General features: G+C 33.3%; 1 long non-coding RNA gene across 1 annotated transcript; it reads left to right on the top strand.

The window, feature by feature from the left end:
* Window positions 1-13,956: 13,956 nt before the first annotated feature.
* On the top strand, window positions 13,957-17,093 carry LOC139482410 (uncharacterized). Its single transcript, XR_011654853.1, has 3 exons — window positions 13,957-14,094; window positions 16,185-16,227; window positions 16,810-17,093. It is a non-coding gene; the product is annotated as an uncharacterized lncRNA (long non-coding RNA).
* Window positions 17,094-17,349: the final 256 nt, after the last annotated feature.

The following is a 17,349-nucleotide window of genomic DNA, read 5'->3' on the forward strand; positions in this document are numbered from 1 at the left end:
TCATGTGATAAAGATAAAAGTATAGAGTGTGTACCCTTGCATATTTAAATCTCTAGCTTTGTTTTCCTTTTACAAAGATAATAAATGTTTTTTGTGAAATTCAATCCATGTTATCTTAGATATTGAATAATAAAACACATTTTTTGGTTGAAGCTACATAGTGTGACCTTTCCGGGGACCATTCACGATCTGTCGTCTAATTTAAGCTTGTTGTACTAGTTTTCATCTGTTTAAATATTTATCACATAAATGTAGTATTATAAAAGTTGTGATGCCTTTAACAATGTTGAAAATAGTTTTAATCATAGTATAATTGCCAATGAGAGATCTAACCATCAGACTCCAAACTGCTGACACGAATGTTAGTAACCATGGTAACTGTAAGTCATCTTTTGGAACGGCTTTCGTCCGTTTGAAAAATCCATATCGTAAACCGACATAACAAATGTGAAACAATTCAAACAAGAAACCTACGGCTTAATTTGTTACAAATGAAATAAACTAAAGCAAAAAAGACAACAAACAAAACAACTAACAACTATACATTATTTTCTGCTTAACGTCCAGTGTCAAATATTTCGCTAATAATTTTAATAATTAGTATTTACAAATATATATGTAGGATATATTAATAAAGGATTATTTTGACTGCTATTTGAAAATAAGGACAGGGTGGATGAGGTCATACTTGCAACTGGTCAACTACGGATTAATCGGAGAGTTGTTAAAAGTATAATTTAACGTGCACATAGGCCTTGAACTCAGATGCGGGTGGTCCAATTCCGACAAAAATAATGTGTAAAAACTCCACGCGATAACAATTGGATTTTGATACTCTAAGGTTGGATTTTTATAGGGTTCTTCAAACATATATCCGCTAGAACTTCCGGATATAGAAATATTATCCAGTGTTTATGTCTGAGAGTTACAAAATACCCGCAAATGAGTGTACTGCATTCATATATTTGTATGTCCCACCTACGATAGTAGAGGGGCATTTTGTTTTCTGGTCTTTGCGTCTGTTCGTTCGTCCGTCTGTCAGGTTAAAGTTTTTGGTCAAGGTAGTTTTTGATGAAGTTGAAGTCCAATCAACTTTAAACTTAGTACACATGTTCCCTATGATATGATCGTTCTAATTTTAATGCCCCCCCCCCCCAATTTCACGTGGCACTGAACATATAAAATGAATGTGCGAGCGGGTCATCCGTGTACTATGTACAAATTATTGTTAAAATTATATTAGCTAGCCTGCATTCGCAGCTTTGCTACACACTGTTAGACGTGCTGATCCCATACAAAGGTGTTGAGTTCATTTTGTAAATAATTCATTTTGTAAATAATTCATTTATAAATTCGTTTGATTTTATGAATTATATAAAAACGCAGTCACGTTACTTGATTGAATAGTAACTCTCTTTTCGTCTTCGAATTAACTTCATAATTATGCAGAACTATTTAAATAAATATACCTTTGCTTAGCACATGATAAGGACTTATATTTTACAATCTACTGTCATTATAATACAACTGTTATTTCTATATAACACTCCTTCTTCTCTCAAATTAAATGTTATCATACTTTAATTATTAATCGATAAGTCAATTTTGTAAATTAAGAAATTATTGCGTGTATTGATTAATTGCAATACTCATAGAAGAAGACCCTATATCAATACTGAACGAATAACAATGAGATTAAGAACAACGATCAAGAGTTGTTGACGTATTTCTAAACTATGTTGAAGTCCTACATTTGTACCTTAATCACAAAGTGATTAAAAATTCATCTAGAGTTGTCTCTCTTTATCTGTTGTTTTACAGTAATTCACAATTACCAACTTTTACAACTACATTTTATTACACCAACTTGTATTTACATTCTCATGACTAGAAAATACATTTTCACTTTGTGGCATTACTTTGGCTACAGAGTATTTTATAATATTTTGTTGAGGCGCCAGGGTGACTACCGATTACCTATACACAATGGCTATCAGCTGACCTATGTTGACCCTGGTAGTTAAACACGGTTACAACACCACCTACCATGGGGAGTGACCGGGGAAAACACTCGTATTACCAATGCTCCAGTTATTAGTGCCCCACCTGTTGGCAGGTGTAGGCCTCCCCTCTATAAGATGAGGTGGAGGAGGTCCCAGAGTTACCCATCTGTAGACCCCACCGTTACCACTAACCACATTTTCCAAACCTGCAAATTGTAGAAATTGTCAGGCCCAGAGCAAGGGCCGAGTGAAATAATCCCCCAGTCACTACCAGTCTCCCTGGACCGCCACATGAGAGCCCCAGTCAGCTACCAAATCTGACTGGGGTTCTCACCTCTACAAAATTTTCATTATTGAATCATTGGAAAAGTTGATTTTGTTGTGCGTAGGAAAGACTCACCCCCCCCCCCCCCCCTTTGTATATTATTAAGAAAACCTGATTTCCAGTTTGTGACAAATGAGTTCCATCTGTTCTGTATAAAGACACTTCAGTTGCCCTAATTTTCTCATGTAATATAGCTTTCCCCCCGTTTTCTATTACAAAGTTTTTGACCACTGAATTCACTCTTTTTCTCTTCTGTTCGATTATTGCAACCGCATTCAAGGGGACAAAATGCCAGTATCTGCGCTGTAGCATTGAAGACCATATTATAATAACATTTTTAAATAAAGCCTTGTAACGTAGGATAGAACATTTTCCATTAAACCCTTCCCTGTCAATTCTAAATCTGTCAAATCATTAGCTCCACAATGAATTATTATAAAATGAGGAGAAGGTAAAATTTTTCTTTTTTCGTCCAGTGGGGAGTCCAAATCTTTAATCTGTAAACCAGGTTGCCCAATCCAGTATGTTGTTACACCTGTTGACCCCAGTCCCAGGTTGTTCCTACCATATTTCATCGCCTCTACGTTGGCCCAATGAACAAGGGAACTTCCAACAATCCATAAAATCTTGGGACCTGTGAAAACCTGTAGCTTGTTAGCTATTTGAAACTAGAAAAATTGTAACCTAATATAGCGAGAATAAGCATGCGATTTCCATCTGCCTAATCTCATAATTACCTCCTCTGAGACCCCCTGCCTGACTAGTTCCGTGGCTCCCCCAATTCTAAAACTATGTGACCTAAAATGGCCTTTACTAATATGAAGAAAATGTAAAGCTTTTTCCAGTATACTACTGAATTGGTATCTAGTTAAAGGCATACGAGTATAATGGATAAACAAATCTGTATTGTTACAGGTAGGTGCCTTTAAATATTCGTTAATGAGTCGTACCGGACAGTAGTTTTTTTCCGTTCTCAGGTATCAACAAAGTGACAGACTTTCCCTTTTGGTCATTTTTTGACCACCTTACTCTTAGCTCCAGGACTTTTCTCCTAACTAAAATATCAGTATGTATACTTTATCTAAACAACTAATCATATCTGATAACAATTGCACTGTAATTGGTGCTCTAATGTCATTACGTTTTCCCCCTGGAATTCTTTTTATTCCTTCTAATGCCTTTCCAATTATAAAGAATTTTGTAGTATCCTGTATCCCTTGAATTTTATGATGGTATGAAACTCCTGATATATAAGATGATATGGTTCCCCCCGAAAGACCCTGTTCTGACAAAAAAGCTATAAAATTTAACAAATCATTGACTGGCACCGTCCAATCCTGTTTCAAGTTATAAGATGATCTAAAGGTACACAGTTTTGACAGAGCCAAATTGTATGATTTTTGTGTATTCTTGGACACACCTTGATTGACAATATAATCAGCCACCTGACTTAAATGTTCCAGATCTGTGTTGGAATTTTGGTTGGCCACTGGTCTGCTTCTGGAGCTAGGCTTCTGAACTTACCCCACTGAGAACCAGAAAGACAATCAGCAATTTGGTTTTGTTTTGAAGGGATATAAATTGCCTTAACTAATGTATTATTTTTTAAGTTCATTAAAACCATCTGTCTTACTAAAGTCATAACTCTACTTGATTTGCTAGTTTTCATATTAATGATTTGAACAACCGCCTGATTATCAACATGAAAAATAACTTTTTTGTTAACAAAATAGGATTCCCAGGACATAAGAGCAGCTACAACTGGCAACAACTCTAACAATGTCACATCTCTGGTGATTCCAGTCTCAACCCAATGTTTTGGCCATATGCCTTGGGCCCACTGACCTGCAAAATAGATCCCATACCCAACTTTGGACCCCCTGCACTATCGGTGAACAACTCTAATTTTTCATTTGAAACCCATACATTGTCTGTAATAACAGTGACACCATTGTATTGTTTTAAAAAGTCTAACCAAACTTCTAAATCTGCTTTCATCTGCTTGTTTACTCGAATTTTGTAATACGATTTTCTTACCCCGATTGTTGAATTTATGAGTCTGCGACAGAATGTGCGGCCTGGAGCAACTACCTTACAAGCAAAATTCAGGAGCCCAAGAAGGGATTGCATATCTTTAAGAGTTATTTTAGAACTGTCCAAGGTATCTCTGATTTTTTGTGAGAGTTTGACAAGTTTTTCATTTGGAAGTCGCATGATTAAATTCTGTGTATCAAATTCTATACCCAAAAACATAAGTAATGTAGTCGGCAAAGTAGTCTTGTCACTAGCAAGAGGAATACCTATTTTGTTGCATACCTCTTGGAATAACTTCAAAGTATTGCCAACGTTTGATGTTTGGCTCGACTCGACAAAAAGAAAATCATCTAAATAATGGAGGATATCATCATTTCCGCTTTTTAGCTGTATTATCCAATGCAAAGCTTTTGCAAATTTCTCCCACAGGGCACAACTTATTGAGGCCCCCATAGGGAGCATTTTATTAAGATAATATTCACCCTGAAATTTTATCCCCAACAAGTCAAAATCGTGCGTGCAATTGGCAACAAACGAAAAGCCGCTTTTACGTCACACTGACTTAATCGGGCAAATGTTTTGTGTCTATTAATCAAACATGCTGCTTCGTCCACTGAACTGTATTGCACTGAACAATGATCTTTATCAATAAAATCGTTTATTGAATTATTCTCAGGATAGGATAAATGTTGAATAAGTCTGAAATCCCCATCCTTTTTTGGCACTAGCCCCATTGGTGATACCTGAAGTGTGGGAAAAGGTGGGTATCTGAAAGGACCAGCTATGCGACCAAGTTAAATTCCTTCATTAATTTTTCTTTAAAAATTTTGGGTAGCTGTAATTGCAATTTTTAAATTGGAACTCTCCCTTGGTTCCCTAGAGCCAACATATTTTAATGAAAAACCGTATTTGAAACCAGATATAATTTCATGTGCATAATTTTCCAAGACTGATACTTTTATAGGAGTATTTCCTAATGAATAAAAATTAATACTTTTTGTTATTTCTTCCTTGGGCCCGGTTATTACATTGGGCCTTTCTGTGTTTGCCACTGCATATTTCACATATGTTTGAACCTACAACGAGGGCAGTAGGGACAGTCATTGCCATTATAATAGTATTTACATGACATATTTACACTTCCACTAGTTACCTGTGATTTTTTATGTGTTCTATTGTTTGAAAGTGTAGCTGCATTTGAGTTATAATTACCACGATTTTGTGTATTTGTTCTATAACCCTGTGATTGCACTGACACACTGTTATGTACTGTGGGAGATGTGATGTGTAATAGCTAATATTCACCGTGTATATTTCCCCAAGATAAATTTGGATTCTTTTCTATTTTTAGCCTAAATTGCTCGTCATAGGAAGCCCAGTTTTCTGACCTTGTTGCCGCTAATTTTATATCGCGCATATATTTTAACAATTCCTGTGCCCGTGTTCTGTATTTCTCAATGTAGACACTCATACAAATCATGAATGCTGAAGTCCATTCATTTATTGACAAATAAACCCCCGACGATCTTTTTTCAATGCAACCTTTCCCCCTTTTAGATTTCAAATCGCCCTCGTCAACCTCTTCCATTTCTTTTTGCGTTCTCAAAAGAGAATGAAGCTCTATAAACTTTCCCTCCCAAATTTTTTCTTTAATTTTAAAAGACACGTGGTCCCCCATTTGTCATGAACGCTAGATTCTTGTGACGGAGTGAAATCAATTGAATTATTTGCAATTTCGTGCCTTAAAGAGGGGAATGCCCGTGCATCCTCCTCCGACTCACTACCTGATGAGATATCAGTAGTTTCCTCAGGTACTTCTGCCACCACATGTCCGACCTCTTTTGGTTTTTTGGCAGGTCTTCTCCGGCCAGCTCCGTCTTTCTTTTGGGCAATTTCTTCAGGCTGCAGTTTCTTTCCTCCTGTCCTGCTGGTCGTTCTTCTTTTCTTCCCCATGGCCCTTGATGGCGATCCTACGGCATTTCTCTTGTTAGGCATCTTCTTTTTGGATATTTTAACTTATTTGCGTAACACTTGCTTTCTTGTCGACAGCAAATTAACAAGTGCCCGATACGGCAATTCCAAAATTCTATTCTAGCTGATACGGGAATTCCAAAATTCTGATTCATGCTGCAAGCGCCGCTATGGCCATGCCAAATATGGCATTGAGCTACAGGCTGCAACACCCACACACCCACACGAATATTTGATTGAATTAAACCAGATTATTGAACATATAAAAATTTTATAATCTCAATTATTGCAATTTTTCAAGAATGAAACAAAAATCAGTTTCGAAAAAAATCTGCATACAGGTCTATGTTTCATTCATCTAACATCTAGTTATTATTGCGATACTCCCCAAGTTGCATAATTCGCATTAAATAAAACCTTTCACTAATTTCTGAATGTACAGTACTTTAGGAGAATAATTTGAAATCAAATGAACACATTATGTTACACATGACATGGGTAAAATATCTTTGTTCTTACTGTGCTATAATCTGAATAATGCACAGCTAAGGTGTGCATTAACTACCTCAGATATACTGCACAGTTCAAATCTATCTCCATAATGTTCAGATTTCGGGTCCTGCATCGTCCCCTTCTGCAATATTGTCTAGAATTACAGCAGTTGCTGTTACTAGTACATCTTCGACTACGTCTACAGGTAGGCCTGGCTCTTTTTTCTCTACTGACCGAAAATAAACAAACTGTACTAAATGCTGGATTAGAATAGTAAAAAAAAATGTTTGTGCTCATTCCTTTAGTCATGTTTTTGTTGGTTTTTGTAGATATTTAACAGTTTACCTAACTACATTAGAATATATCATATTTTAAGAGTGAGTTCTAAATTAGCTTCCCCCCCTCCTTCTTTTTTTTTACATCACCCGTCCTAATACGCTTCTTTACTCAACATTGATTTAATTCAAATTGAGACATGACTAACTCACTATTCGATCTGAAAAGACCCTCAGTAGAAACAAAATTTAATTTTATAGCATCCCTCAGTATATTTAATTCTTATGATATTTCACTTAATGATAAAATAAAAACATATAGAATATTATGTAATGTTATATCTAGCAAAAAAAAAGAGGGTAAATCAATAAACATGGGTTTACATATATACGGTAAAGTGGTTTCAATTTTATTATTTCTGTCAGCTTTATCTTTAAAGAGAAAAGTGAATCATACCTCAAAATGTCGTCGCTTCTTATATCTGCAGTGTCTGAATTGGCTAAAACTAAAAGAAATATTATTTATATATCCCGCATTATTTTTAACGTTCACATTATTTTTTCTATTTTATTTTTTTGGGGGGTGGGGGTAGGTCAATATTGCATAGTTGGATAATATTCCAACTTTGTATTTAATTCTTTACTGTATTTCTTATGATCGAATTGTTATTTTCTTTCAGCTTAGTAAGATTATTATTTGAGTATTTTCAATGCAAGAATAGTCATATAAAAAATCCTCCTCCAGATGACCATTATCAAACCCAGACATTTATGTTTTAGCTTTATGCAAATATTCCCATTAGAAACTTTTTTATTGTTCCTTTCAAAACTGCCACTCTTCCTTTCTATGTTACTCAAGGAAATTTTTTTATCTATGTCTTAAAAAAATTGTTTTAGTAGCAATGAATGATTTTTCTCAAAAAAGTCCGGATTGACAATAACCAATAAATGTTAACTACAACATTAATTTAATGATTTTTAAAAGCTTTGGCTAGACACAACCATGGGGGGTAAGCATGTAGTTATTGAAAAAATATAACAAAATAAAATTGAGAATGGAAATGGGGAATATGCCAAAGAGACAACAACCCGACCATAGAAAAAAACAACAGCAGAAGGTCACCAACAGGTCTTCAATGTAGCGAGAAATTCCCGCACCCGGACGCGTCCTTCAGCTGGCCCCTAAACAAATATATGCTAGTTCATTGATAATGAACGCCATACTAATTTCCAAATTGTACACAAGAAACTAAAAATAAAAATAATACAAGACTAACAAAGGCCAGAGGCTCCTGACTGGGAACAGGCGTAAAAATGCGGCGGGGTTAAACCTGTTTGTTAGATCTCAACCCTCCCCCTATACCTCTAGCCAATGTAGAAAAGTAAAAGTATAGTAAAATAAAAATTTCCGTTTAAAAATATTGAATTTTGAATACATTTAATTACGTTTCCATCGTTGGATATACTCTCAGTTTTACATGGGATCATGTTCTCATTATCTAAATTTCTATGTTGTTTTTTGTTGGTCTTTTTTTGTTTTACCTATTGCGTTGTGCTTCTTTTTTTTTTTAACTTTTGAGTTTGAATGTCAATATGATATCTTTCGCCTCTCTTTTCTAAAGCAATATCTTAAACGAATTAAAATAAGAAAAAAAAACAAGATAGTTTTTAGAGGTGAAGCCTTCATTTATGGTTGTTGATCCATACTTTTGATATATTATCTTAATTCTTGGACCACTGCTTTCTCTAATTTATAGTTAAGCATTAGTTTGAAACAAGAGTAGATAATCAATTATAAATCTCGTGAATTCTTTCAGAATATAAAAATCAAACGTACAAGGTAATGGCTACACAAAAACTACGAAAGAGATGAGACTTGGTACGTCGGTATAAGACATGGTCTCTCGTTATACATGCATCATCAGTCTTGAGAACTACAAAAAGAATGAGACCGGGTACGTCAAAAGGGTTTATGTACTAGTATTTTGCAATGCAAGCATCATTAGCCTTGAGAACTCCAAAAGGAGTAAGACTAGGTACATCAACAGGGTAAATATTTCTTGCTATGCATGCATCATTAGTCTTGAGAACTACAGAAGGTGTGGGACCGGAGACGTCAACTTGGTAAATGTATCCTGCTATGCATGCATCATTAGTCTTGAGAACTACAGAAGGTGTAGGACCGGAGACGTCAACAGGGTAAACGTATCCTGCTATGCATGCATCATTAGCCCTGGGAACTACAAAAGGAGAAGAACCAGACACGTCAATAGGATGAGTGGCCCTTGTTATGCGTGCAGAATTAGCCTTGAAAAATACAAAAAAAAATATACCGAGTACATCAACAGAACAAGAGTCTGCTGCTATGCATGCATCATTAGCCCTGGGAACTACAAAAGTGAGTGGACCGAGTACATCAACAGGGTTAGTGTCTGTTGCTATGCATACATCATTAGCCTTGTGAACTACAAAATGAGTTAGGCCGGGTACGTCAACGGGGTAAGTGTCTCTTGCTATGCATGCATCATTAGTCCTGGGAACTACAAAAGTGAGTGGATCTAGTACATCAACAGGTTTAGTGTCTGTTGCTATGCATAAATCATTAGCCTTGAGAACTTCAAAATGAGTAAGGCCAGGTACGTCAACGGGGTAAGTGTCTCTTTCTATGCATTCATTATTAGCCCTGGGAACTAGTACTACAAAAGTGAGTGGATCGAGTACATCAACAGGGTTAGTGTCTGTTGCTATGCATAAATCATAAGCCTTGAGAACAACAAAATGGGTTAGGCCGGGTACGTCAACGGGGTAAGTGTCTCTTGCTATGCATTCATTATATTACAAAATGAGTTAGGCCGGGTACGTCAACGGGTAAATGTGTCTTGCTATGCATTCATTATTAGCCCTGGGAACTACAAAATTAGTGAGACCGGAAACATCGACGGGTACGTCTTACTTTTAATTCAAATGCATAAAGAACAAGGATTCTTTTTTTCTGGGTTTTACAATACGATTTTGGGTTTTACAATAAGATTCTGTGTTTTACAATAAGATCCTGCGTTTTACAATAACATTCTAGGTTTTACAATAAGATTACAAGTTTTACAATAAAACAATAAGATTCTAGGTTTTACAATAAATCAATAATATTCTAGGTTTTTCAATAAAATTCTAAGTTTTACAATATGATTCTAGATTTTACGATAATATTCTAGATTTTACAATAAGATTCTAGGTTTTACAATAAGATTCTAGGTTTTATAATAAATTCGTCAACAGATGGTGAAAACAAGCAAAGTATTGACCAAAAAAGATTTACAATAGAAGTGTACTTTTATAAAGATAAAAATATTTAAAACGAAAAACGAAGTCCAAAAATAAAAAATTACGATGTATTTTGTTAAGATTTATCTTCGTGTTACAGTATAAGTAAACAGTTCTTCAAGATGAGTAAATTTCATTGTCAATGAAATATTTCAAAAATCGTTTATACATGTAGTATTTTAGTGCAAAATACACGCCTACGATCTAATATGCAGTTCACTATTTTGCAAAAATATTTTAACTGGATTACTGTGAAAGTATCAGAGTGTGGCCATATGCATTCGTCACTTGAGATTTTTCCAAATTATTTCATATAAAACTACATTTTTTTAAAACAATATTTTGGGGTCATTCCTTGCTTGATTTTATGCAACTTGGTACCAATAGAAGCAGAATTGGAACGGGTTTATTTGTTTATTTGGTTGTATTTTTGTTGTGGATTATTTTCATTTTCTCACACGAGATAATTAATTAAAAAACACAAATGTTATTTTCTGTTAAACAATTTGCTATATATTTCAACCAAATCTGATTGTATTTTTTTATCTGTGTTCACATCAAGAGAAAACAGAATGAACTGAAAACAAAACTATGACCAAATAAACAAATACTTCGTCTTTTAACGCCTTTTTTTTTTTTTATAAAAATGCAACCATAAATGCCCTCAAAATATTTTTCCTGAAAAAAACCTGTTTTTTTATTTATATACAGCGAATAAATGAAGGTGACGTATACTTTTGACCAGGTACTGTAGTTAGATAAAATTGATTTAAAAATGTATTATTCTATTGTTTTGATAAATGTGTTGTTCCTTAATAATAAAAAAAATGATTTGAAGTAAATCATTCCGTCAATAATACAAATTTAGTCTTCCTTGATCGTTAATATTTGTGTATTATGTATATCATTACATATAATACTTGATATTTTTTTTTTTAAGAGAAAAATAGAATAGAATAAACTCTGGGATACTATAAAACAGAAGTTTGCCTCTGTTCAAAATTTCTTCAGTTTAAAAAGTAAAGTAGTCATGTTAATTTAAATTGAATACACGCGATGTTATTCATATTGTTGTCCACCACACTTTAAGTTATGCTATTTTTGTATTATCATGTATATCATTAAATGGAGAATGGAAATGGGGAATGTGTCAAAGAGACAACAACCCGACCATAGAAAAAACAACAGCAGAATGTCACCAAGTATATTTGATATGTACCGTTAGTTTCATAATGTTTTTTTGTGACCATTTGAAAAGCCTTTGCAAACATGTGATTTTGATTATATTATATTGCATCAGTTTTTTGGCATTTAAACAAGTTAAATACGTTTTATAGTAGTCCAATCGCATTTTGTATTTGGCCTGTATCGCCCTCTAACATTGTCCGCTTTTCGTGTTAAAATTTTCTATGGAACTACATTTGTGTCATAAAAATTTGAAACATTTTTTTGACATTGTATTGAAAATTGTATTTTTGACTACACATATGTTTTCAAAATTACGTAAGGTTGTTTTTATTTTGTCTTTTGTAGGTTTTACCTTTTGACATCCAATAAAGATGTGATTGAAGAATTTGTGCTTTTTTTTATACATGTTGAATTTAACCGCTTTAACTTACTGTCACCCCGGGAACGGACAGAACATTCCGATTTGAATATTCCATTTGGTATTTTTGTTATTTTACTTGTTATGCACAGAAATGTTTTGAATACTATTTGGAGAATTTCATCAACGATAACATTTACTCATCTTGAAAAAACTTTTACTTGCACGTTAAATGGAACATATATCTCGGATATTGCGTCAGATTGTCTTGACAAAGTACAATTCATTTCTACTATTACTAGATAGAGTTTAATGGCGACTACCCTTGCGGGTATTGCGTCAGATTATCTTGACAAAGTACATTTCATTCCTACTACTACTAGTTAGAGTTTGATGGCGACTACCCTTGCGGGTATTGCGCAAGATTATCTTGACAAAGTACATTTCATTCCTACTTCTAATATATATTTTTTAAATCTAATATTATTCAGGAATGTACTTTTCATTCTTGGACTTCCTGGTATTTAAATATTACATGTATTTCATTGTTTTCCGTTTTAAATATTTGTATTTTTATAACATCTGTTAAATGTGTTAATGAGTTGCAACTAAAAAAACCAACGTTATTGTAATTTTCTGGTCGATATTTTACTTGTTTTCACCATCTATTGACGAATCTATTGTTAAACTCAGAATCTTATTGTTGAACCCAGATTTCATTGTGAAAGGCTGAATCTTATTGTAAAACTCCGAATTGTTGTTCTGGCTATTTTCCTGATCTCGATTTTTTTCTCGATCATATATCGATCAATTATTGTGAGCTGTAAGACTACATAACCTATCCAAACTTATAGAAGAAAGAATTCAGTGAAAGAAGACCTCTTCTTTTCATATAGCAAATAAAAAATGAGAAATGGTAGTCCTTTTTTTTAAAGATTCACCATCATGAACTAGTTAAACGGTTAAGCATATCTGTCTCTCATCTAACAATCGACCTTCTTTTTATTTATTTCATCTTTCGATACAAAAGTCGTCTGATCTTTAAATTTACCGATTGTATCCTATACCCTATTTTGCTATTTTGACTTATTGTGGATTCTCAACACAGTGTTGACTGCCGTCCCCATATTTTTGACATTTTTACCTAGTATTTTGTCTGTTTGTTTTGTTCACCCATCGATGTTAATATAATGGAATGTTATGCAACTGTCATACAAATAAGATGTTTAGTTAGCTATAACCACCATTGTCTTCATAAGAAAATGCCTTTTCCAAGTCAGGAGTATGACAGTTGTTATCCTGTTGTTTTGTTTGATATGTTTAAGCTTTTGATTTTGCTATTTGCTCAGGGACTTTCCGTTTTAAATGTTCTTCGGAGCTATGTAATTTTGTTATTTTACTGTTTTCTGAAGTCTGATGATGCATACATAGCAAGAGACGTACCAGGTCTCAGTCATTTTGTAGTTCTTGTGTTTTCCTCAGTTTGTACTCTTGATTTGTATATTCTGAATAAATTCACAAGGTTTGAAATCGGTTATCTACTGTAACGTCTATACATGGTTAAATATGAAAAAATGAAAGAAGCGGTGTCAAGAATTAAGCTAAGATACCAACAGTTTGGAACGAAAAACATATATAAAGGCATTTATTCTATCTTATTTGTGTTGTGTTGGTTTCTTTTCTATCGTTTAAGATATTGTTTTAGTGTATCCAGCGATGAACACGTGCTTAAAACTTCAAGTTTGATACAATCAAAATTAGTAATTTATTTTACTATCATTTTGTTCTGTTTGTTTCAACAAAATACTTTTCCCCAAGACAGCTGTGTCTAACCTAGGCTTTTGACAATCAATAACTTTGTGTAAAATGTCGTTTGCAATGATTGGTTGTTGTCAATCCGGACATAATGTGTTTAATTATTTGCTTGATTGAATTTATGCACTTTCTAATATGCTTTTTTATGTTTTTAAATTATTTTTGCAAAGCGAATCTAAAAATAAATCTTTACATGTGCATATAAAAGAACACTGGTTTTGAGAGCACGGTATACTGAGTGTTGATAGACAACCATGCATAAACTAATGCTATTCTGCCTAGTCTGTTTCTGTCTTGCTACGATCTGTCAAGGTAATTCATTTGTCATAGAATCGGTTTATTTTTTGCTACGAGCTTTAAAGGTAAGTAATTCGTATTAGTAGTAAGCTTTGAATTGGAATTTTAAAGATGATTTTAGTATTGTATTATTTCATATCTGCGATATTATATACAAGAAATTTGTCATTGAATGTAAGTTCCTTAGCGACTGACATTTCAGGATTGTCTGGTTGTTTGCATTTTTTTCGTTTCTTCTTTGTTTTTCTTTATACTTGAAACTCGTGCTTCTTTAATATAAGGGGGCGCATGATGGCCAAGACATTGTACAAATTATCCCCTTTTGACTATCGAGCAGTAAACATAATATGTATGGCTTTCGAACATTTGGTAAGAATCATATGTTGGTGGACATATTTATTTGTTTAAGTGCTTATATTAGTTCAGCTACTTTTTATGATAAATTATTTAGTATATTTAGTTTTTTTTTAATTTGTTCATTAATTATAGTTTCTTTTTTAGTTTCTTTTTGCCTCCTTTATTTAAATATAGGTGCATGCCATTCATTATATTTATAATATAAACGTACTAATGTTACTGCACTAGATACGCTTCTTCGACAACTGATGCTCTTCGGTGATGCGCGAGGCCAATATATTTGAAAATCCCAAATATATAACAAATGTCGAAGAGGTGATCAACCGAAAGGCTCTAAAATTCTTAAGTAAACATGAACAACATATTATGAGATGATATAATCTCATGTAATATCAGCTATAAAAAAAACCTAGATAACTGATATGATCATTGTATAATCTAAATATTTTAGCAGAAATAAACAAAAGTGTTATTCATTATTATCTTCCATATACCTTTTTTATTGGTTTATCGATTATTGCCTGCTTAAAGACTAGGTACAAATATATCATGCATTATCATATACTTAGGGCAAATAACTGATAATAGCATGAAATTTACATGAATTCCATATTTTCCGAATTGGTGCTTAGCGGGCCGATATGAAAAATTTATCACAAGTTTCCGAAGCGGATTATGTCAAATGTGAAGAGTCAAAAATTAGTTTTATGGTTCAATAAAATCAAAATAGATGATTGCCATTCATTATAAATAAATTTCTATCAAAAATAAGGCTCAAAGAACGTTTTATATTATTTATATAAACAATAACAACGTACACACATGTTGGCGTATGAATACACAACGTCAGAGTGGGCGTGTCGCCATCAAAATTGACAACATTGAAAATAAAACTAATAACATTAACCAATTAGAAGACAGTAAATACAACAAATTTATTTATTATGTTTTGTTGAATTTTTGTCGTCAATATAAAAATATATTATACTGTTGCTTTTCCCCTCTGTTATATAATATAAAAAAAAGATAACATATCGGATGTTTTACATTTGGCGTCCGACGTGCGTAAATTTTTCACTGTTTAAACTTCTACTCGAGAATCACTTAAAAGGATCAATATATAAAGCTGGTATTTTTCTCCTTTGTTGAAGCATATGAAAAAATGATCATAACATGGCATCTTTCATATCAGATTATTTTCAGCCCTCGGTCAATATCAGCCATCGAGCCTTTTGGTCTTGGGTTGATATGGAACCTCGGGTCGATAATACATCTGATATGAAAAATGCCATGTAATAATCTGATATTATCAGATCGTTAATTTCTATTTTATTAGGAGGGGTTGGGGGGTTGGTAGGAGTCATTTATTATTTTATTTAGAGAATATTTTGGCCATTGATGAATATAAAATTTATTGAACAACATGAAGAAGGGAGAATGGCATTGTTTTAGAAAAACAAAGTAACCAAACTTTAAAGTGAAAATATGAGTACAACAAGAAATAAATGTCTGGATTTGATAAGGGGAAATGATATGAAAAACAAGTATTCAATTAATATTCTTTCCCAATAGGACGAAAATGGTAATTAGGTCATACGAAATGCAGAAAATAAGTTGTATACAAAATCAATAAAATATATAACCACCCCCCCCCTATTTCCAACCTGCCCCCGCTTCCGAAAATCGACCGTTTGTTTCATCGCTAAAAGTTATGTAAAATATTTAATACAATAATTCTTAATTTGTAGCAATGACAGACAATGCAGATATAATAGGCGATTCAATTTTGAGGTATGTTTTTTTACTTTTCTCTTCGTCAATTATAAAGCTGACTTAAACATTATAGCTTTAAACTTTACCGTTTAAATATATACACAGTAGTATAATGATGTATCGTCAATAGTTTTGTATTAGATATACCATTACAAAATACTATATAATTTTATAATTAAGAGAAAAATAAGAATTGAATATACTGTGGGATACTATAAAACTGAATTTTGCCTCTATTCAAGGTTCTTCAGTTCGAAAAGTGAATAAGTCATTTTTCAATTTGATCTGAATATACGCGAGTTAAAGAGCGGATAAACACGGCATAGAAAGGGGGCTCAGAAGGAGCGCACCTCTGAAAAAAAATAACTGAGACGGTATGATGAAAATTACAATTTATCATTTTAAGTATTTGCATAATGTAAGTGTGTTCAATCTTCTAACTTCAATGGCAATTTCAACTTTTAATTGTTGAATTGTGTATGGTAGGTAGTATTTTTAGTAACATAACATAATCCATTTTTATCTGCCATTTTGTCTTCATAACTGAAAGAATTTTCACAATTTTAATTCAGCATTTTCTACAATTCGTTTATCTTTTAGTCGTGCGAAAAGAGCAAGGCGTACCTGTAGACAGGGTAAAAGGTGTAACAGTTACAGAGACTGTTGTAGTGCCCAAGCTTGTAGAAGAGGACGATGCTGGAGGACCGTGCGTTTTAGACTTAAAAGCGTTCGTAGAGGCAGGAAATGACCTTCTTCTGTTCGTGTTTCCTTTAAATAGAACCACGCCAATATTTCAAGTATCATGGATCTGTTGTTTTACGAACATGTTTTGAATAACATGATGATTATATATTAAATATTTCAACTACTTGTTAGTCAAATTATATAGTGTTTTTGTTTTACGTCTGCTACAAATAATTTGAATGATCATTTCCTTTACACGAGTTGTAACTGTTGACATTTGAGATTTGGTGACTAGGAGATAAAATATAATCATTTTGGGTTTCTATTGACAGTAAAATATTTAGTAAAAGTGGGGTTTACATTTTGCTGTGAGGGAGGAATGGATGAGTAAACAGCCAATTCTGGTCAGTTTGGGACATTAAAGACAGAAAATGTGCTACCCTTGCAACACATCTT

The sequence above is a fragment of the Mytilus edulis genome, chromosome 7, assembly GCF_963676685.1.
Source record: "Mytilus edulis chromosome 7, xbMytEdul2.2, whole genome shotgun sequence".
NCBI classification, from domain to species: domain Eukaryota; kingdom Metazoa; phylum Mollusca; class Bivalvia; order Mytilida; family Mytilidae; genus Mytilus; species Mytilus edulis.